Source organism: Ambystoma mexicanum, chromosome 1p (genome assembly GCF_040938575.1).
Source record: "Ambystoma mexicanum isolate Mex_15411 chromosome 1p, UKY_AmexF1_1, whole genome shotgun sequence".
In the NCBI taxonomy this organism is placed as follows: Eukaryota; Metazoa; Chordata; class Amphibia; order Caudata; family Ambystomatidae; genus Ambystoma; species Ambystoma mexicanum.
Window position 1 is genome coordinate 440,592,643 of NC_090921.1, and position 24,838 is coordinate 440,617,480.

The 24,838-nt window shown below is 45.1% G+C and overlaps 1 long non-coding RNA gene across 1 annotated transcript in view; it reads left to right on the forward strand.

Annotated features, from left to right (window-relative positions):
- The window catches only part of LOC138572439 (uncharacterized), a 289,848-nt gene extending 265,313 nt beyond the window's left edge, over positions 1-24,535 (forward strand). The window contains exon 3 of the long non-coding RNA XR_011303905.1: positions 21,373-24,535. This is a non-coding gene — a long non-coding RNA (uncharacterized lncRNA). The remainder of the gene's footprint in view (positions 1-21,372) is intronic.
- Positions 24,536-24,838: the final 303 nt, after the last annotated feature.

Sequence of the window (24,838 nt, forward strand, 5' to 3'; positions counted from 1 at the left end):
TATAGACGTCGGAACATCTGCTGTCCACTTGGCAAGGCCCCAGTGGAAAATGGGGCGGCGAAACAAGAGATAAACCACCGGAGAGGGAATGCCCTGCAGAAACACAGAAACAAAATGGTGGGCTTGAGAGCCGTGGGGGGACCCTTGTCTCTCAACACTAAGTAAGCAGGGAGCACTGGAGAGAGCCGGTAAATCTACGGGACCAACGAGAAGAGGGACGGACACCTGCGGCGAGCAATGCAGGGACGAGCGCAGCCAGAGGAAGATGGACAGTGAGACAAGGGAGAGCCCAGGACACGGACAGGGACCGCGGCGAACAGAATCCGGAGAGCCTGTACTGGCCCTGCCCACTAAACCCAACGCGTACTCAGAGCGCACACAGGGCCGTTCAGGGAGAGGCCCCCCTTTCCACAGGAGGAGCGGACAACAGGCGTACCAGAGGTGAGGCCGGGCACCGGAGGACTCATAAACACCGATGCTGGGCCCAGCGCACATGCATCCAGCAAAGAAAGGCTCTACTGCGAGGTGAACATTGGTACATTGGTAAATCCAATACCTGATACATTACAGTGGATTCCTCTCTTTAGATGAACATTCATATAACACACAGCCGGCAAGGAAGGCACTATTGCGAGACGAACATTGGCATATTGGTAAACCCAATCCTTGATGTTCTAGTGGAGCTACCTCCTCAGATGAACATTAGCACAGTACGCAACTGGTACAGGGGAGGCTCTATTGCGAGCCCGAGGTGCAGGACCCAGCAACAAAAGGCGCCAGGGCCACAGTGTGCGCCAGGGTAAAAAGGAGAGGAAGAGGGGAGGGGAAAGAAGATAAATAAGGGGCAGACCCCCACCAGCCTGGGGGGGTGACGCAGAGGGGACCAGGACAAAAGTGTGAGTAGACCCACACCTAAAAAGCGAGGAAGCAGCAGGGGAAGCCCAAGTAGGAAGCAAGACCGTGGTGGAAGGGGCACGCATGCCAGGATAAGAACCCCTTGGAAGCCATAGGAAACTGCGGCACTAAGGATGGAAGGGTCCACTGAAGGGACATATTACAGGAGCTTGAGTCCCTAACAGAACTGCGTAGCGCCTACACCATGAGGTGAGAGGTTACCCAAGAAGCACACATCCAAGAGACTTGCATACACGGGGAGGAGGGAGAGCAACGCAGAGGAGAAATCGGAGGCCACAGCAAGTGGCACACAGCCAGATTCGGTACCAGCTATTACGCCAAGGACAGCACCCCTATGCTGACAAAGACAACAGACCTACTGGAGAAGGGCCAGAAGAGGGAGACACCTCGAGCAGGAGTAAACATCATGACACGGGTGTTGGCGGTTACCAGTCAATTGGTCGAAAACATTTGGTCGACAGGACAACTGGTCGACACCATTTGGTCGAATGCCAAATGGTCGAATTTTTTTTTTTTTTTTTTTTTTACCCCTTTTTTGTTTTTTTTTGGGGGGGTCCCCCCCAACCCCCTTTTTTTTCTTTTTTTTTTCCCCACACGAAAACCCACAAAACACACATATATATATATATATATATAAAAAAAAAAAAATTCGACCATTTGGCATTCGACCAAATGGTGTCGACCAAATTGCAGTCGACCAGTTTGCTGTCGACCAATTGACTGGACACCCCGACACCCATAAAACCAACACACTCGTTACCCTAGAAAAAACACAGAAGTCAATGGCCTTCTGGGAAGCACTTCCATTGGGGATGATGGGGAGAGCAGCCCTCCTGAAAATGGTGGTACTACCGCGCCTACTATATCACTTTACGAACATCCCATACAGCATTCCCAGGGCCTTTTTCATCAAACTAAACACGATAACACATTCATTCTTATGGGGTGGGGGGAAGAAACAGGATCGCGATAAGGACCCTGCAGAAGGACTATGAAGAAGGGGGTATTAGACTACCGGACTTCGAAAAGTACTATCTAGCAGGGCAGCTGAAGTTCGCAGTAAAGTGGCTGGGGGAGGATGAACCAATAGACACAAACATCTTTCAGCCAGCATTGAAGCAATTCTATCTAAGAGAAATACCATGGTCGACAGACCCCTGCTCAAGACCCTACCGAATCTGCTCAACATCGCTGTGGGGCTTTGGAATAGGGCATGGAAACTCCAAGGGACAAAAGATCCATACTCGGCACAAATCCCCCTAGTGGGTCTTCTGGCAGGTGACACAAACACACTAGCAGCATACCGAGTGCACTGGGAAGCTAAAGGTGTAGCACAAATTGGGGACCTGAGGAGAGAGGAAAGGTGGGCGGACTTCCACGAAATGGTGGATGAACATGAAATACATGAGAGCCAATTCATCCTATACAGTGGCATGATAAGAAACATTAAGAAAAGATGGCCAGAATGGATAGGCCAGGAGGAGGAGACAACATTAGATGCATGGTACGACATAGCAGAGGGAACGCACACAACCTCCAGGCTATATGAACAATTATTAAGACCAAACAACCCACAGGAGCAAAACATGAGGCAGCGCTGGGAGGAGGAACTTCTGAGGCCCCTCAGCGACCAGGAATGGACCAGGGCACTACGATACCCAAATACAGTGTCCAGAAATGCAAGATTCAGACAGGCACAGCTATATACAACGCATAGAGCATATCTTACACCTAAGAGGATGAATAAGTGGCAGATGGGGAACCAGAATAGGTGCCCCCGCTGCTCAGCGGAGGAAGCTGACATGGTACAGGACTTTTGGGATAAGATGAGAACCAAGAGAGCACAAAGTGGACTCCAAATTCAGGTGGAGCACCCAGAGAGGTACTTACTGGGCCTCTTTCCAAGAGGGAGCAAACAGGAGTAGCATTTAGCGAAAATGAAAGACCTAATATGTATACTGGCCAAGAGAAGAATAGCAATGACATGGAAGTCAAGGGAGGGTCCGAACATAGAAACATGGTGGTCTGATCTTCAGAAGTGGACGCTTGCAGAGACTGTGGTGTGGATAAGAGAAGTGAAAATGGAGAAGGAGAAACAGGGCAAAAACTAACTGCTTGGAACTCCCTAATGCAAGATCTGTTCGGCTGCAGGGAGGAGGGAGACAGCAAAGACCCTACGAGAACAGAGGATCAATAAACAAAGTAGGAAGGCCGAGCACAAAACCCTGGGATAGGACAATACACGCACTAGACTCTGTGACTGCCCCAATGGGTGGATTGGATTGAAATAACAAGGTCGCTGGTGAGAGTTCCGGAACAATAGAAGTAGGACAAAATCAGTGCAAGGTGCCAATACGCCAGTATGTTATGAGTGTTTGTATGTTATGTGTTTTGTTGTTGTAAAAAAAACAATAAAGACATTTTTTTTTTAAAAGGGTGTTCAGGGAGGTTTGATTATTCTCAACTCCTTCGAGTCCCTCCTCCATCTTGTCCATTCTTTGAGTAATTTTATCAGTCTTTCCCCCAATGTTTGCTCCCATGTTTTTGATTTCTTCCAGTAGGGCAGCCACGTCGCCCTTGGTCGCTGCAGCTTCTGCCCCTGAGGTTGCCATATATGGTCTTTGGTGTGATTCTGGTGTGGGCCTATGCGGGGAGTATCTATATGTTGCCAACTTCTCCTGTATTTCTATGCTCCTTGCAGTAGGCACCTCGAGGTAAGCTCTCAGGTTTTCTACCCGGGCCTATTTCACACTGTGGCACTATCTCTCCGAAGTTGTCTCAGTACAGATGAGGGGGCCAAGTGCAGACGTTTGGCACTTTTAGATGGAAGGCGGTACCGTCTTTACCTGTTTCCGTGGAATTGCGTCCTGGAGGAGGGCACACGCCCCAGTCGTAAATGGGGGCTCAACCCTCACAGGCTTGTATGGGGTAGATCAGTGCAATGTCGCTCCGTATGTCTAAAACAGAGAGCCAGAAGGGGTGATGGACAGTAGACTGGGCCCAACGGGTCACAGGCTGGCCTGCTCTCAGTAGGCAGGCTGTTCGTCATGTGCCCCGTGTGTTCAATTTAGCTCTCTCTGTCTCCCTTAGGGTCGACCAGCTGGGATCTGTTGGAGTCCTCAGGATGTAGAGGGGCATGCCATTGTCTTCTTCCCGGTATTGATGAAGATGTAGCCTTAGGAGAGTGTTTTGTCCGGTAGAGGCTAGGGTCCCAGGTGGCTATGGTGGGATGGAATAGCTGAGGCGGCGCTGATTTCAGTCGAACGGCACCAGACTCCAGTTCAGAGTACGGCCCTACCTTAAGGACCAAGTCTTTCCGGTGTACGTCACTTTATGGACCCTGTTGTCTTGTTTGTTAACACCAGCGAGCCGTTAACTCTGCCCCTCGCTCCAGCTTTATCTTCATGAGTGCCCCAGGGGGTGGGTGCGCAGTGAGCAGAAGGAGGGCACACGCCCCAAGATTGGGGGCCCAACCCTTCCACGAGGGGACAGTGTTCTATGTGTCTTAGTTCTGGAGTCTGCAGCCTAAATTGTGTGGCATTAGGCAGTCAGGATAGGTGAAGTAAGGGCATGGTCTCCTCTGATCCCTCCGGGTTGGGCGAGCAGGCCACTGTTTCTACAGCGTCGTGTTTTCACCTGTTCTCTGTGTGCAGGTACGGGTCCTCCTACACTGCACATAGGAAGCACGTTTGGTCCTATCCGATCACCGAGTTGTCATCACCTTCCAATGTCTGGAGACCCCAAGGCCCTATCTCTCCTTCTTGAGGGTTGACATTGCGAGAGCCTGCCCAGCTGTCCATATTCTACAAGCGACATGGATGGGATGACCTATGGTCAAGGCCGGATAGGAGGCTCTTACTTCCTCAGGCTTGCTGTTCAATGTGGCATATCAGGTAAGTATTGCACGTGTATTGTAGTGCTGATGTTACGCGGCCACAGGCTCCTGTCTTTAACTCCCACTAAAATGTGTGGCCAGGAAGTTGGATGCAAGGCCAGCTACACCCGCGCCTCAATGATAGGGGAACAAGATCGCCCCAGATAGCACGTTTGATTCCAGTGCACAGCCTCTGCTGTGCGCGTGTGTCGATGCATTTTGGGATACCACACCTCGTCCCCCAGAGGATCCGTAAAAGCCTATGGGTGCCAGAGGCCCCCAACTCCCTATGAGTTTGACCCTGTGTGGGCTGGGCTGACCACGTACTTGGGCCGGAGGAGGCCTCCAACACCAGAAGTATGCTGTGAGGTGGCCTTCCCGACTGGTGCCGTCGGTGATAGTGGGTCGCGCAGCCTTGCGGCTTACTCACCCACTCCTCGTCGGAGTGTTATCTGCTCGCTGCAGGTGGTCGTTGCAGGCAGAGGGGTCCTCCAGCTACATGCCATGGGGGGAGTCCCTGGAGTATGCGTTCATCGCCTTCTGGCGTGTTTATCCGGGTTGAGACACACCGTTAAGGTTCCGCCGCAGCCTATGATCCCGGAAGACTTCGGTAAGGGCCAGTGTGGGAAGCCCATGCAGTCTGGCCATGTAGACCGAAGTCAGTTGGTTTATCCTGACTTCTTCCTTGTGGCAAGTCAGGTATGTCTTCCTTCCAACACCAGGCCAGGGAGTTTCTTTCGCTTTAGGCCCGCTTCAGAGGAGCCACGCTCCAGATCTCGCCTCGATGGACGGTGAAAACTCCTCTGTTTCTCCACTGATTTGTTCCGTTGTTTCGCTCAGTGCGTGAGGGGCGTTCACATCCTGTTATGCCACCTTTATTTCAGTTGGGGGTTCTCTTAGTGGGCGGCTCAGACCAATTATTGGACCACTGGGCGAGGAGCTCACGCGGAGGCTGACCTCATCGGCGCTCCCCCTCACAGATACTGTTTCTAATAAACAAGGTAGATCTCAATGATGGTTTGTCTCCCATAGACCGAGATCATTGAACAATGTAGATGCCAAAATATTGTGAACATTTTTGCCATTGATGATCTATGGCATCCTCACATCACTCACTGTGAAAATAATTATTATGAACTCATATTTTGCCTGCCTGAATTGTTACTAAGAAAGAACACTAGCAGCCATGTTTGAAGGCAGAGCCATAAGTGGCAGGGATGCAAAACCCTCCGATTGGTTGGCCCTTAGAAGTGGGAAAGCCCATAAGGCTGTGCAATAACAAAGCAGAAGGCCCCCATAACAGCGTCTTGCTTCAGAAACTCTGAGAAAGAAATATCCTGCGATGTGGTTGTATGCAACTATGCAGCATTTCCAGTATGTAATATATTACCTGCTGAAGCAAACATACAGGGATACGAGATAATGGAAATACAGTCATGTGACCGGGTTCCATAGAAAATTGACAGGGAGAAATAAAAGTCTCCTGAGATAGCAACATCTCGAAGTACAAAATACTGTGGGAAGCTCACTGAAATGTTATGCAATGTACAACACCCTCAAATTATTCATTTTAGTTACCTTGCAGGTAGAAAGCCATAAAATTGTGCTGAATCTTAGTAACCTCATCTGACTGAAGAAACTCTCCAAACAATGTCCTATTTGTTTCTTGCATTGCAATGCAGTAAAGCCGACTCTGCTACTTGGATATTACAAATTGGAGACTTGAAGTGTTTTTTTCGGCAATCATGGTGGCACAACTCTGGATCACAATGCCTGGCAGAGACGACTGCTGTGGACAGGTCCCGTCTTAGCCTCTTTGTGCCAACACAGAGTAGAAAGAGATCTTTTCAATTCTCTGTGGGGCTTCGCAGGAGGGACGTCTATAAGGTTGGGGTCTTTTCTTGGATTTAAGCATTAAACCATATTTTCCTGAGCAACAGATGCCGTCTGACGCAGGGAAGGGTCAGAAACTGTAAAATGTCAGGTCAGGTATGGAAACACTTTAAATGTGCACACAGAATCACAGCAGTAATACATATATAATAAAGGAATTGGGAAAAGTAACTGAACATCTGTATATTTTATGTTGAGAGACAAATGAATGTGTCATGCATAGCTTCTGCCCCTCCCCAGCTCAATACAACACCTGTGAAGCACATTACTCACTAAGACAACCGTAACACACTTATCCCAGGCAGATACAACAGGAGATGGACATGATCTAAGTCGAAGATGGCACGAGTAACCAAACTAACTTTGTGTCAATACATGTGCATGCATTGGACACAAAGCAAATGTAGACTCAATATGAAGAACGCGGACACTAGGTAACAAATGAACTTATACATCGGGAATATTAACATAGCTTCCATCAGACATGAAGAATACTACCATAAGCATTGTATAAGCTGAATGCAACATGAACAACACATGAATATAGCTCACTAAAATAGAAACTGTCAGCCATCTTTTACAAAATTGAAGCTACAACATGCTTCTGATTAAATGAAAGTCTTCAATGCTTCACAAGAACTCAAAATGCTGAAATTACAAAAATACAGATCCGTGCACAGCTCAGGAAGGAGCTGGCAACCACAGCCAAGGTTACCGCAAATTAATGGAGGTTCAGAACATTGCAGTGAAAGCATGAGATAGCAATTCCCAGGACGCAGTCAGGATACACTCAGATTAATTAAAGTTGTATAAGAGTACACCAGCCTTTTTACGTCAGTTGCAGGACAACTAGAAGCCAAAAGACTCCATGAAGAAAAATTCAAAAGTGTCCCCAGTGGCAAGACAAAACATAACACTTGCATCAATATTAGCTGAATTCCCAATAAATGAAGGGTGAAATAAGTCCAAGCACAGTCCCATTACATGTGACCCATAATTAGAGAACACTGTCTCTTCATTAGCAACAAGCACAGATAAGACACCTGCCTTACCCACAGAGCTTGTAGAGCTCTACAATGCCTGATCAAAATAGCAATAGATGCTATCGCCCCACTACAGAATAAAAAAGCTAAGACTTGCAAACACATCAACCCATGCTTCACCCAAGAACTACTTGACACAAGAGCCCTTAAATGTGCAGGGCTCACCAAATGTCAATCTTGCCCCTCAGACGCCACACAAGAAATACATAAAACAGTTGCCAAACAATACAGAAAGGCCATCTCAGTTGCTAAAGCCTCCTCATACAACCTTAGAATCGACAATGCTAAATTGCAGTCTAAAGAGTTGTTTGCTATTTTTAAAGAACTTGTCATACTTCTTACCTCTACACAACAAACAGTGAAAGACATGGCGTGCTGCAACAACATTCAACAAGCCATTCTAGACAAAATAAGTACCCTCCAAAAAAGAATTATGGGCCACCTAAACACCCTGCCTAAGAACACCAATCCGGACACCATGCCTGGCATGAGGCCACTACCAAAAGACATTTTGTTGAATAAAAATCTAAAGCTCTTTGCCTTCAAAGATATAACCGAATCAGAAGTCCTACTCATCATGAGACATATTAAGCCACCCCTATGCAAGGGTGACATCTGCCCAGCCAGCCTGATCAAAGGCTGTACCTAGCTGCGTTTCTCACAGCTTTCATCAATGCCTCATTTGCTTTGGGCATCACCCCTCCTTCCCTCAAGGAATCAAGGGTTTGACCGCTGGTAAAAAAAAACAACCCTCGATCCAGACTCCCCTAACAACTTTAGGCCAATCACCATCGTGCCTTTCTTGTTATAATTATTTAGATAAAGCAGCATATCTGCAAATTCAGTCCTACCTGGAATCACACAACATTCTGTGGAAAAGGCAATATGGATTCCGTCCACGTCATGGCACAGAGTCGGCTTTGCTAGACCTAAAGAATCAGCTATTGGAAACAATGGATAATGGCAAGCCTTCACTTCTCCTTCTCCTGGATCTGTCAGCCACTTTTGACCTTGTCGACCACAAGATCCTATGTAGACATCTCACGAAGACTGCTCATTTCTCCTGGGAAGCTACAGCCTGGATCACGTTCTTCTTGGAAGGTCGAGCCATGAGGGTCTTTTCTGACCAGGTCTCGGCCACTCCATCCTCCATTGACTGTGGAGTCCCCCAAGGCTCATGCACCTCCCCCACCCTCTACAATCTCTTCACACTACCTCTCTTTAATGATTTAGAAGAGCACAGCATTGCTTTTACAAACTAAGCCGATGGCACACAAATTCTCCTCCCTCTCTCTGGCTCTTACGAGCAAGACCTTAACACTTTTAAGGAGACGTATGCACTCATCCAGGCTTTGATGGCGGCTAACGGTTTATGTCTCAATGGGGACGAAACAGAAATCCTACTGGTAGGCCCCAAGAAAATTCTGAACAAACTAGACAGCCAATACAGCACCATCACCACTGAGAATACATTAATCACGGTCTCTGCTGCAGTTAAAACCTTGGTTGTGTACCTCAACTCCACTCTGTCAATGAAATGTCAAGTCAGCACCATTTCATGCTCAGCAGCTCACACAACCAAAATCATCAATGCAGTAAAACCTTACCTCTCGGCCAAAAACTGCCTTAACATAGCCAGAGCCACCATAGGTGCTAAACTGGATTACTGAAATGTCCTTCTCCTAGGCACCTCATCCAAAAACCTAAACAAACTGCAAACAACACAAAACAACATGCTCAGAGTGGCTCTAAGCATTCCTAGGAGGGAGCACATCTCTCAGGCCAGACATGATGCTCACTGGCTCCCAGTCAAAGAGCGCATACTGTTCAAGACCCTCACCATTACCCACAGATGCCTCTCTCAGTCCGCACCTCCCTATCTGTCAGAACGAATTGACCTGGTGCCCGGAAACAGACCTAAACAGGCCCAATACTCACACCAGCTTTCAGTACCGCCCTTCAAAAGAGCCAAAGCCGGTGGTGCCAGCTTCTCGGTGCTAGCACCAAAAAACTGGAATGCACTACTATTCAGCCTCAGAAATGAAACTTCTTTCACTGTGTTCAGAAAAGCATTGAAAACTAAGCTGCTGAACTAGAATGTACATAATTTAGTTCCTCTCTAACCATGGAACATACCAACTTGTATTACTGCATTGAACCTTGTAATGTTTCCCTTCTTTCAGCAGTCCTACTTGTAATCTGTACCCAAGTGAATCTTCTGTAACAGCGCCACGATGCCTTAAAGCCGCTGAGCGCTTTATAAAGTCAAATAAATAATAATAATAATAATAAAAAAATACTCCTTACACATATACCCAGACACGAGATGCCACTCAAGGCCAAATGCAAAGATACCGGCTCATTTCCTAGAAATGAGGGATGGTATCTTCTTTAATTGAAAGGAAAGCAGTCCGTGGACCTCTCTCTCTCTACTCCTGTCATGTCTTAATGACCTGTCAGTTGTCCAAAGTTGGTCGGTACGAAGCCAATCAATTAACATTTGTAATTTTATGCCGCCCATAAAGCAAGACACCAGCCAATCACATATTGCAGAGATGATGTCTTTTTACCATTATCAATTTAGAGGTGGTTGCAAGAGGAGCCATCAGATATGCGTTACCCAATTAGAAATTAGAAATTGGGTAACCCCTATAGAATATATATGCAGTCACCACTATTAACCAATCCCGTAACCCATAGGTTTCGGTAAATAAGATTACAGTATGATGTCAGCTATTACAAATGGTGAATATATAAATCATTGTTTTTGATAAGCATGTCCTATACAGATGATATCTTCCCAGCGTCCAGAACCTCCCTGCAGAATGTCTCGTTCCCTACCTGGAGATCATCAACAGCACCCTAACTGAAGGCACCTTCCTATCAACCCTGAAAACAGGACAGATCTCCTCCCTCTACTAAAAAAAAACACTCTGGATCCCAACAACCTAGATAACTGTCACTGCATCAACCATCTTACCTTCCCAGAAAACATCATTGAGAAAGTGGTAGCCGTACAACTGCAGCAACGCATGGACACCAACAATCTCATTCAAACCTACCAAATTGGGTTCAAACCCAGATGCAGCATGGAGACAGCACCCATACAGGTGGTGGACGATGCCCTCATGATCCTTGATGAAAGCCACCCCTGCCTCCTGGTTCTACTTGACCTCTCGGCCGCTTTTGACACAGTAGACCACCTGGCGTTATGGACAACCAACATCAGTGCATGGGGATCAGCAACCTTGACCTACGCTGATTCAAGTCCTACCTTGCCAACCGCCAGAAGGTTTTTCAGAAGGACTCCTCCAGATCACCAATGCTACCCATCACCTGTGGAGTCCCACCAGGTTCCATCCTCTCCCCAATGATCTTCAAACTATACATGGAGCGGCTGGGAGCCCCCCTAGCCACACACAACATTCACATCCACCATTATGCCGATGACACACAGCTATACATCAAGATCGACTCCTTCAAGGACATCCATAGGCTCAAAACCTGCCTCTCACTGATCCAGTCTTGGATGTCTAGTGCATATTTGAAACTCAACCCCTGTAAGACTGAATTCCTACTCTTCACCAACATCAACTGAACACTCAGACATACAGACCTGGCTATCAAACATGAGCTCTGAGGGATTCACACTCAAGCGCACCTACTGCTTCAAGTCCCTCTAGTTCCACATCGACAAACACCTCCCCTTCAAAACACACATAGCCAAGAAAACACAGTCAGCTTGGTATCAGCTCTCCCTCCTGTGGAAAGTCAAGCCCTTCGACTCTCTGGACAGCTTTAAGTCCACTGTTCAAGCACTGTTCATATCCCACCTGGATTGGGTGCACTCCTCAAAGGCCTCCTGAAGTCCTCCCTTGTGTCCCTGAAAAGTGTCCTACACTCAGCTGCATGCCTCATCAAGCGTCTACGCAGATACAACCACATCATGCAGGCCCTCATCAACCTTCACTGGCTCCCACTGCATGCACGAATCAACTTCAAGTCTTGCTGAATCATCTACAAGTCAGTCGACCCTCAAGTCACCTAGCTACCTCGCAGAGAAATTCAGCATCTCCAGCAGATAGTGCACCACCAGAAGCCAGGACACGTGCAGACTTGAAATCCGCTGCTGCAAACAGGAAATGACCAGAAAACAAGCCTTCTCTGCCTACGCCCCAAGACTATGGAACCTCCTACCCATTAACATCAGACTCGCCCCCACGCGCCTACAAGTCAGAAAAGACCTCAACACCCACCTCTTCAAGGAGTCTCTCCTCCTCAACACGTAGGCCATCACGTCGCCCCTTGCGCCACCTGACTTGGTAGACGCCGCCCGCCCCTTTCCTCCCCACCACCCGGGACAGCTGTACCCCTTTGCTGTACCCCTCTGTGTCATAGCCCTGCTGTATATATGTTCTGTTGTTACCTCTGAAAAGCGCTCCATTATGCATATGTACTATTATATACCTCTGTAAAGCTCTCTGTTATGTATCTGTTTTGTTGTATACCTCTGTAAAGCACTCCGTTACTTCTCAAAGCTAGGCCTGCACTAACTAAATATCATAATAATAAAAAATAAAACGAGAGTGCCAAGAATTCAATGCTTGTATGCTGTCCCTGCTTTATTTTGATGACAATAAATCTGGGGTTTGCCTTGCTCTTTGTTTATTTCCATTGTTGAGTTCGGTTTGAGCGGGCTCCAGAACCTCTGTGTAATTTGGGACTTTCCAGGCCGTCTTAACAGTTAGAGTAGACCCCTTTAGTTAGAGCAGTGGGATGAACCGGTGGGCTATAATCTGGTAAAAGAAAACAGGTTTGTGATGAGGACTGAATGAAGCCGGGTGGGTGAATGAATCAAGCTGTTGATCAGCAGATATGCACTTTTCCTTGTAAGAGTGAGAATGGTACCAGCATGGTCAATGACTATTTGGCCGTGGACATGGGCACTCCAGCACATTTTATGTACACACATTCTAAGTCTTGAAACTTGCAAGTTTTTACAAAAATTTAGTTTCATGACACAATAGGAATTCCTTGTGGAAGGTACCTTTGATTTGAATAAGAACTTGCTTGTGTTAAAATTTTAAAAAAAAACTTCAGGTGACTTAGCAAGGCCTGAGTTAGGAGTCTAAAGGCTCTAATCGGAAAATGAAACAGAAAAAGGGGTTATGTTCCTTATGCTACTTCTGCCAGTCGCATAATTATATCCTCAGGTGCCCAAAGAGAATAAGGGAGAAGAAACGATCAAAGATATTATTGATTTTATTTGGTAAAACCTTAATTTCTCCTCCGCTACAGTGGAAATGGCACCAACCAGCTGTGTAGTCGTCATTATTCCCGTACCACAGAAACCACTCCTATCCCAGCAAGTCACCATACAGCAGCTACTGCCACCTCCAGCATATTCTGTGGGCTTGTGCTGCAGGTGCCACTGGTAGCCACCCGCACACTAGGATTGGACTTGTGTAAGATCCCTCAGCTCCTCCAGCTACCACGTGTCACGGCAAACGTGGGTGGAGATTTAGTAGCGGTACATGCTCTCTGAACACTTGGTGATTTTAGACTGTCGAAATATTTTAGAAACTTAAAAAATGTTAAGGGAGAATCTGGCAGGTTTGAGCAGAAGTTGCTGGCAGTCATCCAGTGCTATAATCCATCCTGGGCAAACACGAACCAGTTAACCTGTGTTATAATGCCAGGAGAGGTTTGCCAGAGCTTCGTAGAACATATTAACAAGCAAGCACAAGACCCAGGCATGGGGACAAAACAAGCCAGAGATAATCTAATAGCTTATGTTCTTCAAAAAACGGATTTATGTAAAATTATTACATTGCTAATAATACAAAGGCGAATTACCACCTGATTTTGTGGCCCATTTTAAAAGTAGTATTTGCCTAGTATTCCGTCACTAAGAAACCCTCAGAGAGGTGGCAGCTGCTCCTGCCTTTGTTCAGGGACTACAAACAAAATTACAACAGCCATTGAAAACCATTTGGCAGGATAGCAAACAAACCTCAAATGGAATTCGTTTTCAGGTCCTCTCACTACTGGGTTCCCTCTAGTCAAAAGTTGGTGAAGCAAAAGGTGGAAGGTACTTCTAAGATTTTAAGGGAATAGGTAAGGACAGGGGCTTGTGGGTAGTTTTATGTGTGTGTGTCTTGGATTTAGAGGGATCATATGTTTGCCTCTTTTCCTAACTGTCTGTTTAGGGGAATCATCTAAGCCCATTCCAAGATGGCAGGGGACCCCCCATTGGCTGATTGGTGTATCAACCCTCCAAGGCAGTGTGTAGTGGCCTTAATGATCACTGGAGACTCGTATGGTAGAAGGGGATGTTTATTTGGACACCTGACATTTTTTGGATAGCAGGGATGTTTGAGTCCAGTGCAGGGGTTTGGCAGTACTTACAGTTCAGTCCTTCTTGCCCCCAAGCAGTTACTTCACTGCCTGATGGGTATGTAGAGGTATCAATATCCCCTGCCAGCCTGAGCTCCCAGGAGGCTGTCCTCAGTCATGAAGTTATGCTCAGGCTGTGTGCAGGGACCCGTGCGTCAGGCAGGAAGCCTCTGGAGGGCTGATTCCGCAATCAGGAGGAGCGCTGAGGCCTGATTGTATTCTCTGGCCTGGCCCTGCTTCTGCCTCGCATCTCTCGCTACTCGAGCGTCGTGCGTAAACTCTTGCGAGATCCCGTTGCAATGAGTGGCATGTAATCGTGGTAGAGATTGTAAACTGCCTTTCATCCAAAACTCTTGAACTAGCAGGGCCTAGGTTTCTGTTGGTCCTTTGGAGGACCTAATTTCTCTGAATAAATATAGTGAAAGTAGGTTAATTTGAGCAAAGTCATAAACAGCACAATGCCACCCAATAGCCATTGCTGAAAGTTCATGCCAAGCATTTACTCCAGGAAAATGCCTTTGCCAAAAGGGTGGGTGCTATTTTAAACATATCATTTTACAACCCAAGACACACAGTTCTCAAAGCCGCAGAAAACAACATACCGAAGTCACCCTTGTTAGGGATCATCAGTGAAGTACAGTCTGACAGCCTTGTGGTTGGAGCATTTGCAAAAAAATATAGTGAATGAAAATGGTAGATCTACGTGGGACAACTTCCAGTTGTACTGAGAATATTAAGGGCCTCATCAGAGTTTGGGCGGAGCGGAAAAAATGCAGTGGTCGCCGCATTACCGCTCTGCCCAATCCGAGTTTGGGTGGAAAGTGCAGATTTACCTCCAGCTTTGAGCTGGAAGTAAATTGTGCCACTTTCCACCCATTTGCGGCGCTATTAACACAGTGTTATTTGCGCTGGCGGTAATAGCGCTGATATTGTCCCGTAGAGTCCTATGGACTCTTTAAAAATGGGGAGTAACAGCATTGCCGCAACTCGGGATCCAACGCTAATAGCGCCAGACAGAGTTGCGTCAACGCTATTTGCATTGGTGGTATATCGGAGGATTTACCGCTGGGATACCGACAATACGACAGACCATTGGGTGTGCAGCAGTAAAGCATGCTCATGCTGTGGAGTAAAGGACCTTGCTTTGCGCTGCTTTGTGTACTTCACCGGTACATGACCAGCGTGAGTGTAGGAGATAACGTTGTGCTGTCTGGAGCGTTTTCTACCTAAGATTATCTGGCACGTGTTCCTCTTCAGAAGGAAGCATTTTCTACAGAAAAGGAAGCAGCGTAAAAAGCACTTTCTGTGCACATTGTAGGAAAGTAACTGCAAAACAGTTATTTTAGAGACCAGAATTACAATACCCCCTTGCAGTAAGAAGCAAAGCAGAAAGTCAACACTTGTAAAGAGTGATTGCCTATTCTTCCTCAGTCACTAAGCAAACATCAGACGCTATCAGGTAGAAGTGGGAAAGAGGGTGCAGGAAAAGCAGGAGGGGAAGGTGAGAAAAGGATATAGTAGTAAAAGGTGTTTGCATTGTTTCAGATCCAGACTGAATTCGAAAACATTAATGGGCCTCATCACAAGTTGGGCGGTATCCCCAGCGGTATTACTGCCGGGGCTATTAACGTTACTGCCAAACCCCCCAGCCCTATTAGCACCGGATCACGGGTTTGGCGGAACAGTGAGTCCCCTTTCCCCATTCGGCCCATTCGGGAATTCCCCATTGGGCCCAAGGGGGTATTAGCGTGCGGTAATAGCGCCGAAAATCGGCAAAAGCGGGGCGGATTTGCCCCCAGCTCAGAGCTGGGGGTAAATCCTGCCAAACCCATGATTTGGCAGACCGTTAAATGCGGCGGTGATAGAATTACTGCCACATTTAAGGTTTGCTAACAAACGCATGATCACCCCCAGAGGCAAGAACAGAGTTAGCAAACTGAATATTATGTTTTTTATTTTGTCCATATCCCCCTTGCCTTCTTGGGGCCCTTGAATACAGATGTAGGTTGAGACAGTTATATACAGTACTGCAGGAGGGGTCTGCGGGGACAGAAACTTCTGTGGACCTCTGCAACTGGGACTTCATACTCCTCACAGCTGTTAATCACTGACTTGCCTTCCATGAACAGAAATGACAAATGAATGCAACGAGGGGAATTACTTTACAATTTAAAAGCGTTTCGGGGGAAGAGGTGGGACAAGGAATGCAGGGGCGTGTGCAAAGCAAGGGCTTGCGGGCATGGGAAGGGTTGGGGCAGGAGAATGTATTAATTTATGTATTTGTTAAGTAAAGTAAATGAATGAAAATCAAATAAGACAATGAAAGATAGAGGCGGACCTTCTAGGACTTGTGGGCATTCAGAACGCACAAGAGTTGGCGCAAATGAGCCTTCAAAATGCAACCCTTCGAAGTAATACTGCATGTAACTATTGTAAACAAGAAGGACATTGAAAACCCTTCCCAAATACTAATGCCACCCTTTCCAGCCACAGGGGGCTGCAGCACCACAAATGAGAAACTCAGACTAAAACAGCCTGAACAAGTGGTTATTATCAGCAACTCGTTCATTTATGTCAATCAAGAAGGCCATTTTGTTAAATGTATGATTGTGGGTCAATCTGTCTGACGTCTTATAGATACTGGAGTCGGCCTCTCCGATCTCTGGTCTAAGGATGTTCCAACTGTACCCCTTTCCTCTGCAACTGTTAAAGCTGTTGGTATTACAAACGAGCTATCTACACGTGTGTCTGTATTTCTGGGCCTAATAGCATATCAACATGCATTTCTATTGAGCCCCTCTTCGCATGTCAATTTATTAGGGTGTGATTTTTTAATGCATATCACACTATGCAGTCATTGTATTCCGCATGGGGTGTTTCTGGATTTTGCCAATAAAAATTCAAATATCACTCTAGCTACATTAACCGAAGGACCCATTGAACAACCCATCTCACAGAAGGTTATCGAAGTGAAGATCTCAATGAACTGTTGTCTAAAGTTCTCATTTGCTTATGGTCTCACCATGTTAATGAAGTTTGTCAAATACACAATGTAGAGACTGCCAGATCTGCGTAGATCCTTTCAAGCCTCTCCTGAGAGTTCCCCAGTTTCCATTATGCCCCAAATGAGAAAACAGTACTGCATCAGTATGCGATGCATTTTTGAAACTAGGTATACTTTGACTAACCACTAGTCTATATCATACACCTATCCTTCCTGTGAAGACACCAGGCAAAGCTACTTATTGATTTATTCAAGACCTCCAAGCTGTAAATACTAATGTTGCCTTCTCTCCCAGTAGCACTGCTTCCTTATATTATCCTATACCCCCCGACAGTCAATTCTGTTTTACCTTTACCTACTTCTCATCAGCTACCTTCAGGCTACACTGAAAGGCCTACACTATGTTCCCAGATTTTAAAGAAAGACTTAGATGATATTGTGTTCCCACAAAATTCTAGTTTTGTGAAATATGTTGATGATCTCCTTTTAGCATCACCCTCCTATGAAGCAGCATGCAAACAAGATACTTGGGTATCATTAGGCCCCAACACAGGGCACAAGGCTCCAAGCAAAAACTACAATTTTGTCAGGAAACAATACATTATTTGGGTCATACTGATGCAATTTAGAAAATAATGATACTACGATTATACACATGTATTTTCCTAGGCATGGAGAGGTATTGTAGGCAGTGAATCATTGGATAAGCTGCCCTTGTTAGGCGTTTGCAAAACCTAACATGTTTAGATACACCTGATCACCTTCAATTGTCTACTGAGGCTGGACAATCATTTAAATGTGTTAAACATGCTCTGTCAGTGCTAGATGCTTGGAATACAAGAAGCCTTTTTCCCTTTATTAGTACCCCGCGGGGGTGAGGCCCAGTCCCCCCAGGCAATGACAAGGGTGGGAGCTGGGGAATTACCATATGGTAATCCTGCCGCTCCGAGCCATCTCAGTGCTGGAGGCCGCCATCTTCCAATGCTGGGTGCTCAGGTAAGTGCTCCCATGTGTCGTCTACCTGCCCCCTCCCTTTAACACATATTTCCCCTCCCACCCCTGCCCCACTTACCTTCTGCAATCTGGTCCCTTCCCAGCACCCCCTGCAGCTGTGCAGGTGGCCACTATTGAATAGAAGAAGGGACTACATGTAGTCCTTTCTCCCGTTCTATGGTGGCCATCTTGTTTTTTAAATGAACTTATGAATGGCTGCCATGGAACGGGAGAAGGGACTACATGAAGTCCCTTTTCCTGTTCCATGGCGGCCATCTTGTTTTTTAAATTCACTTATGAATGGCCGCCATGGAAAAGAAGAAAGTTCTATGTGGCATCCCTTCTCCCTGTTCCATGGCGGCCATCTTTTTATTTTTTTTATTTCACTTCCCCAGAGATTCTACTAGTACCCTGGTCCAATAGGTTGGGGTACTAATAGCAATAAGCCCTTTGCTTCGCTCAGGCCTGTAAGCATGCCCCCGGGGCATTACCTGAAGCAGTAATGCCCACCCCCAGCCTGGGCGTATTGCTTAATTGGCATGAACAAGATGTGTATGCTTTAGGAGTATGAACACAGAAAGATGAAGAGAAGTACTGTCCATCAGCTCACTATAGCACTGCATTGGATCCGGTTGCTGTTGGATTACGTTCTTGCTTGCAGTCTCTAGCTGGTATTGCATTAGAAGTTCAGTTTTCTGAGTCATTGGTCTAGGTTCCCCACTCATTGTTCCAGACCCTCCTGCAGTAACAGTATTTAGTGACAGCAAAAACAGAACATTTTTCCACATATTGCCTTACAAAGAATGAACGGATTTTATTGTTTGTCAGAGGGTGAGCCTGAAGATTGCCACTTCAGTTCCACTGCCCCACACTTTTGTTTCAGGGCCGAAAGCTCGGATTCGTACCATGTGTTAAGCTTCGAGGCAGGTTTCAGGTGGAAAAACTCCATTGGGCCCAATACTCAGGATCCGGCGCAAATTGCTCCGGACGGAGTAGTAGTAATGCTATTTGAGTTAGCTGTATCCTGGTGCAATTACTGACGGAATATCGCAACCTTGTGATGAGGCCCTTATTCTTTTCCCTGCCATATTTATGTTGACAGGGGGACATTTTTTTCATGTCTTGCTTTAACTTGCAAACACATATGCAAAGCTGTTTTTGCGTCAGTTTTTCATAATCATGTTTTTCATTTGGTGAATTAAAATGCGGCTTTTCCTTTGAGAGGAAACACATTTTGGTCCAAATCAAAGAAAATGATTACCCTACCGGTCTTCAAAACCTCTCAGTAATTTTAGATTGTTCAAAATGACTAAGTCCTGAAGAAAGCATTTTGACTAACGGATACCCTGCTGAGACCAGTCGACCACTAGAGTTCAGAGTGGTACCCTGAACCCATGGGAAATTCTTACATGAAATAAATGCCGGGGAAACAAACAAAAAATTAGATTTGACTTAGCACAGATGTTTCTCTGTTTTTACTAGACACACGTAAGTGGGAGTAATAAAGTCAAGCAAAAACTCCAGTGTTGTTTTTTTAAATTCTGACAAATAGCGAAAAACTGTTTAGCCTATTTGGCATGATACTAAGATTTACAGATAGGGTGAGGTTCATTTGTATAACTTATAAAAAAAGTTTAGTAAAATGATGAGCTAGACTAGGGTAAGTCTCGTACCTATCCCCTTTATGTAGATAGGCAGTGCACCAGCGCTACCTGGTGTGGAGATTCCTGAGGTTCCCCCACTAAAACCATGCCTAAAGTCTCCTTCCAGCGGACCAGGAGAGGACAAGCGCTTCCTGATCCCAATGTTGGGGGTTGTGTACTTCACAAGGATCACCTGAGTGGAGACAAGTCCCAGGCTTGTGGGGAGTATTTGCATGGTGAGACACGGTATTTCTCCTTGAAGAGGATTACTCTTGCTTCAAAATTAAAGGAGGAATTGGCTAATTGCCATTTTGATATAGCTCAACCTCCTACTAAGGATGAGAGGGTATACTCTAGAGGCGTAATCCAACAAAGTGTTCTAACCAAACAACAATCCTTTTGTACCCTTAAAAACCCATATCCTCCCCAAGGCCAAAGGTATGCCAAAAGTAATGAAGGAAATGTAACCTTTCCTCTCCCATCTGTTTCTAAAAAGGTTAAACCATGCAATCCCTCTTCTAATAACATCAAGGGAAGAAAGCCGATCCTTAAAACTTTTACAGAAGTAAGAAAACTGAATTCCTCAAAAATTGAATACATGCCCCAGAGTACCTTAGGGACTGTGAAGAAGAAGAGGGCTGAAGAGTCATGTAGAGGCAAAGGACAGGCAGGCAGGCCTAACAGCTTTTGGCCAAATCAGGCAATTAGCTTTAAGGGGATGCGCCTGAAGCCAATTAACCCACCTAATAGGAATGAAAGGCTGCAGAGGGAGGAAGCAGTAGAAAGAAGCTGGAGCAGGAGCTGGAAGGTCAGCAGTAGTAGCAGAAGAAGAAGCAGAGCATGCAGCTGGTAGGTCAGAAGGACTTGTCGTGTTGGCCATTAGGTCTACACCATCTGTTGCAACAAAAGTGTCTCCATTTAAGCTCATAACTGGACATAAAATGGTAGTCCTCAGCATCTGCTTAACAGAACTCAAGAGCAGACCCTGATCAACATGTCACGGCCCATGAGTACATTGAAAATTTACCAAAATATCTTCAGCACACATTTGCTTACGCTCAGTGAAATTTAGAAAAGTCGTCAGAGGGGATGAAAACTCGCTATAACTTAAAGACTACCAAGAAGAAGTATGAAGTAGGAGACAGGGTCTACCTATACAATTTCCAAAGAAACCAGACCAAAGAGCAGAGGTTCCGCCCCTCTTGTAGCAATGCCTTTGAAATTGTCGATAAAACCTCACCTGTCACCTATAAGATCCGCATTCCTAAAAGAGAACGCACAAAAGAGAAATGGGTACATATCAATCAGTTGAAAGTCTGTCACTTCGGACAGACTTTGTGACTGATTGTAGAACCCAGAGAAGGTAGAGCCCAGGAACCATCTGAAGAATAAAAGGAAAGAATGCAAACCCGGATGGAGAAAATGACACATTGACAGGGAGTAAAAAACGTATACTTATAAGGAATGTACCAAAAGTAATTATCATGTTCTGAATTGTATACATACAGTGAAAAGTAATGTGTAACTTGTTGTTCTGTTGTCAATTCATATGTCAGTAATACCAAGGTAATTATTACTGTATAAAATACTTAACCTCTCTTTTACTCTCAGCAGATTAAATAACTCCTTGCCTCTACAGCCTAGAGGTGGAGCTACCGGAAACGAAGGGGTCGAGGACCAAAACCCCAAAATCCGAGTGGAGTGCAGACCAGAGCACCATTTCCTCGGGCCGGGCAAAAGAGCAGACATGTTCCGACGAGGAAATTCCTGCAACGTACCAAAAGCCAAAAGGAAACAAAAAAAAACACTCTCTCATTGCTCTTTTCTCTGAGTCACCTGAATCAAAGAGCAACGGGGGGGACTTGTGCGGTGAAAAATAGCCTCTGAATGTCAGAAATAAAGAGGCCAGGCCAGTATTTGAGAGTGAAGCTGGCTGGTCTCATCCATGGGAAATTGCAGGGCAGTCCAAAACACTTTTTTTTCAACTTAAGGCCATGTGACATGGAAAGAAATGGTCCTAGTTACACTCTATTTAAATAGACAAGTACGCAAATGGAGAAAGATACTTACTTTTCACAAAGGAACTGACACTTAGGAAAGGACTACTTGGAGCATTGGGATACTCATGTTATTTGAACTGGTATATTAAAGAAAGACATTACACATTGCCAGATTAAAAACTGCGGCAGTACACGTGGGATGAAAAGAAATAGTTGGACATTTGGAAGCTAAAAAGGAGGAATGATACCTGACATTTAAGAAATAAAATGAAGGACAGGGTGCATTCATCAGGCAGAAAGAGACATCAATCCCATCATAAAAAATGACAGCATGAACAAAGAAGGGCCTATTTCGTCTGGTGCAGATTTGAATACTGCTTTCCAATGTAACTATGGACTGTCTGTGTGGAGAGAGTGAACTTATTTCTGTCTATACAGCATGTAAAGAAAAATGGTATTTAGGAACATCAGGCCTAAAAGTAATCTGAAATGCAACATGTTAAACAAACAGTGCCAATGGGAAATGTTATTCCTTTAGGACTATGCAGGTAACTTGCTGCTGTTTGTTTCTCCACTGAGCTGCTGGGTATCTGGAATTGTGACCCTGACCTTTGGGGGCTGGGTTCACCAAGGCAACCAGCCTGTAAGTTCTGTAAAAATAAAAAGAAATACAAAGCTAGAAATCGAATTTGTGGTGAATTTCTGATAACACAGCCAACAGACACGAAAACAAAAAGTACATTTTGTTCTGAACAAAGACCCATTGAAATCTGTTCTCCAGACGTGTTGGGGCTCGGCCCTCCAAGCACAATGTATGGTTGTCAATTAGTTGCTTATAACATGTTCTGCAGAAGTGACCTTGAGGTCAAGCTTCTCATAAACTGTACATTAAGCACAGAGCAAGGCTTTGAAGCCAAACAGAAGAAATGTTAAGATGTTAAGATAAACACGGATATGGTCACATGTCTTATGAGGAAATAAAACTTGCTAAGAGAGGGTATGCCCTGTCATTGATTAAACATTAAATACAGTTGTTCCTTCATAAAAGGAGCAGTGTGTGTCCTATAGAGTCCACCCCAGGTTCAAATTAAACAGGAGAAATAGCCATTGGGATCCTGTGAAAACAACATTTTTGTGATGTACATAATTGAAGTTATGTGGAAAATTAAGATTTTTAAAATGGAGATGGTCTAATTTTTAGCTATTTTGGCGCAGCAGAAAACCGTAAAAAATGGTAGCTCCACTCAGGAAGGGCGTGCCAAAATAAAATTAGCATGGTCTGATCTGCCGTAAAACAGAGAACCCATATATATATATATATATATATATATATATATATATATATATATATATATATATATCATCATGGGGTTATTTGAAAGATCAAGGGAGTTATTGCAGTATGATATTTTTCCTAACAAAAGATTTAGAAACATTTTGAAATGATGTATCTATCCTGCTCATTCAGCCTACATCATACATATCTCCCAACTTCTGGTCCTATCAGCACTTAGTGGGCGTCTTGTTGGGCATTGAAGGGAACAAGCTAGCCAATCCTGACCATGGGAATTATGACAAGGTTGCGGTGTCACTAGCCCTGGAAAAGGGCAGGTTGGCTGGGACATAGAGAAGCTAGCTGGGATCCAAACCGGAGGAGCAGTAGATCTCCCAAAGCAATCAATTGTGTGGAGAGTCACCTGCCATTATCCCTTTCAATTGGTGGGTCAAGGAGGGAGTGTGATTTGCACTATTTATTAAATCCATTCAAAGTAAATTCCCCATAGAAAAAGACCTTCTCTGTTGAAATTGCATTGTGTTGAGAGCAGCCATCATTAAACCTTTCCATTAAAGTGTGTGGGGTGGGGTGGGGAGCTGTGTAGATTCTTGGAATATATGATTAAAGTAAATCAATGAATTCCCATATTGAAAATCACGGGTTGAGTGTTGTTGAAATTTGAAACAAACACAATTCATACCTAGTCTGTTATAGCCGATATAGCCCATAAAGACTTGGTTTACTGTTTCTGAAATCCTTGACTTCTATATGAAAGGGCGGTGTCCATAATTCCAAAAAGAAGTAATCCACAAAACGCCACCTTTAAAGTCAGTGTGGAGGGTGCAAAAACGAAATTCCCCATTCATTTTAAATCAGAATTACAAAGTATTGCATCTCATCTGTGTTTGTACAAAATGAAGTTTCCCTTTTGGTTCACTTTTTTCTCTGACCCCAAGTTATCAAGTCCTGCCTTTTAATTTCATGTGTGTTGAAAAACGATTTCCATTTAAGCTTTTTTTTCCCAACCTTGCCCTTTAAGTAAAAGCTGAACAAAGATTTTTCCCACTGTTTTACATTCGTTCCCCAAATATTCAGTTTCTACTAACAAGCCCAAAAAGAATTTTCCCATTGAATTCCATTCCCACACAGCACCTTTTTAAATTAGCAGCCAAAACAATGTTTCCATTGTGACTCACTCCCTGCACCGTGCCTTTCAATCAAAGCAGTCATATTTAATTGAGGCATGGAGGTTGGGGGTTGCTGGGAGAAAAGTATTGTTTCCAATCAAGTCATTCTTGTGGACCCTGTATTGTATTGTGAATGTTTTCCATTGGTTACATTGAAATTAAATTTGTTGTAAGTTGTTATTGCATGTTTCACAATTTCATTTGTGTTGTTTGAATAGAGTTATTGTTGTGATCTTGGGTGTTGCCACAGCATTGGTGGCTGATGTTAGCATTGTGTCAAATATTAAATAAATAAATATATTCTTACCATATACCGGCCTGGTTCCTAGTCCATTGGTGACACAGGGTATTTGTTGGGGTTGGGTGCAAGAAGGGTTGGAGGCCTCACCAAATTGAACCTGGAATGAAAAGTGCTTTGTTGTGCACCACCTGGCTTGGGGGGGAAAGGAACTCCCTGAGTAGAGAGTGACCAAATAATAAACCGCAACAAAAGTGGGGGCTTGTGCCTGAATTGGTAGAGAGTCTTCACTTGTGACAGTGTTGTAGCAGCAGACTATTCATTTGGGTGTAATTGCATTGCAGTGGATGGAAAATTGTGTTGCATTGTGAAGGTG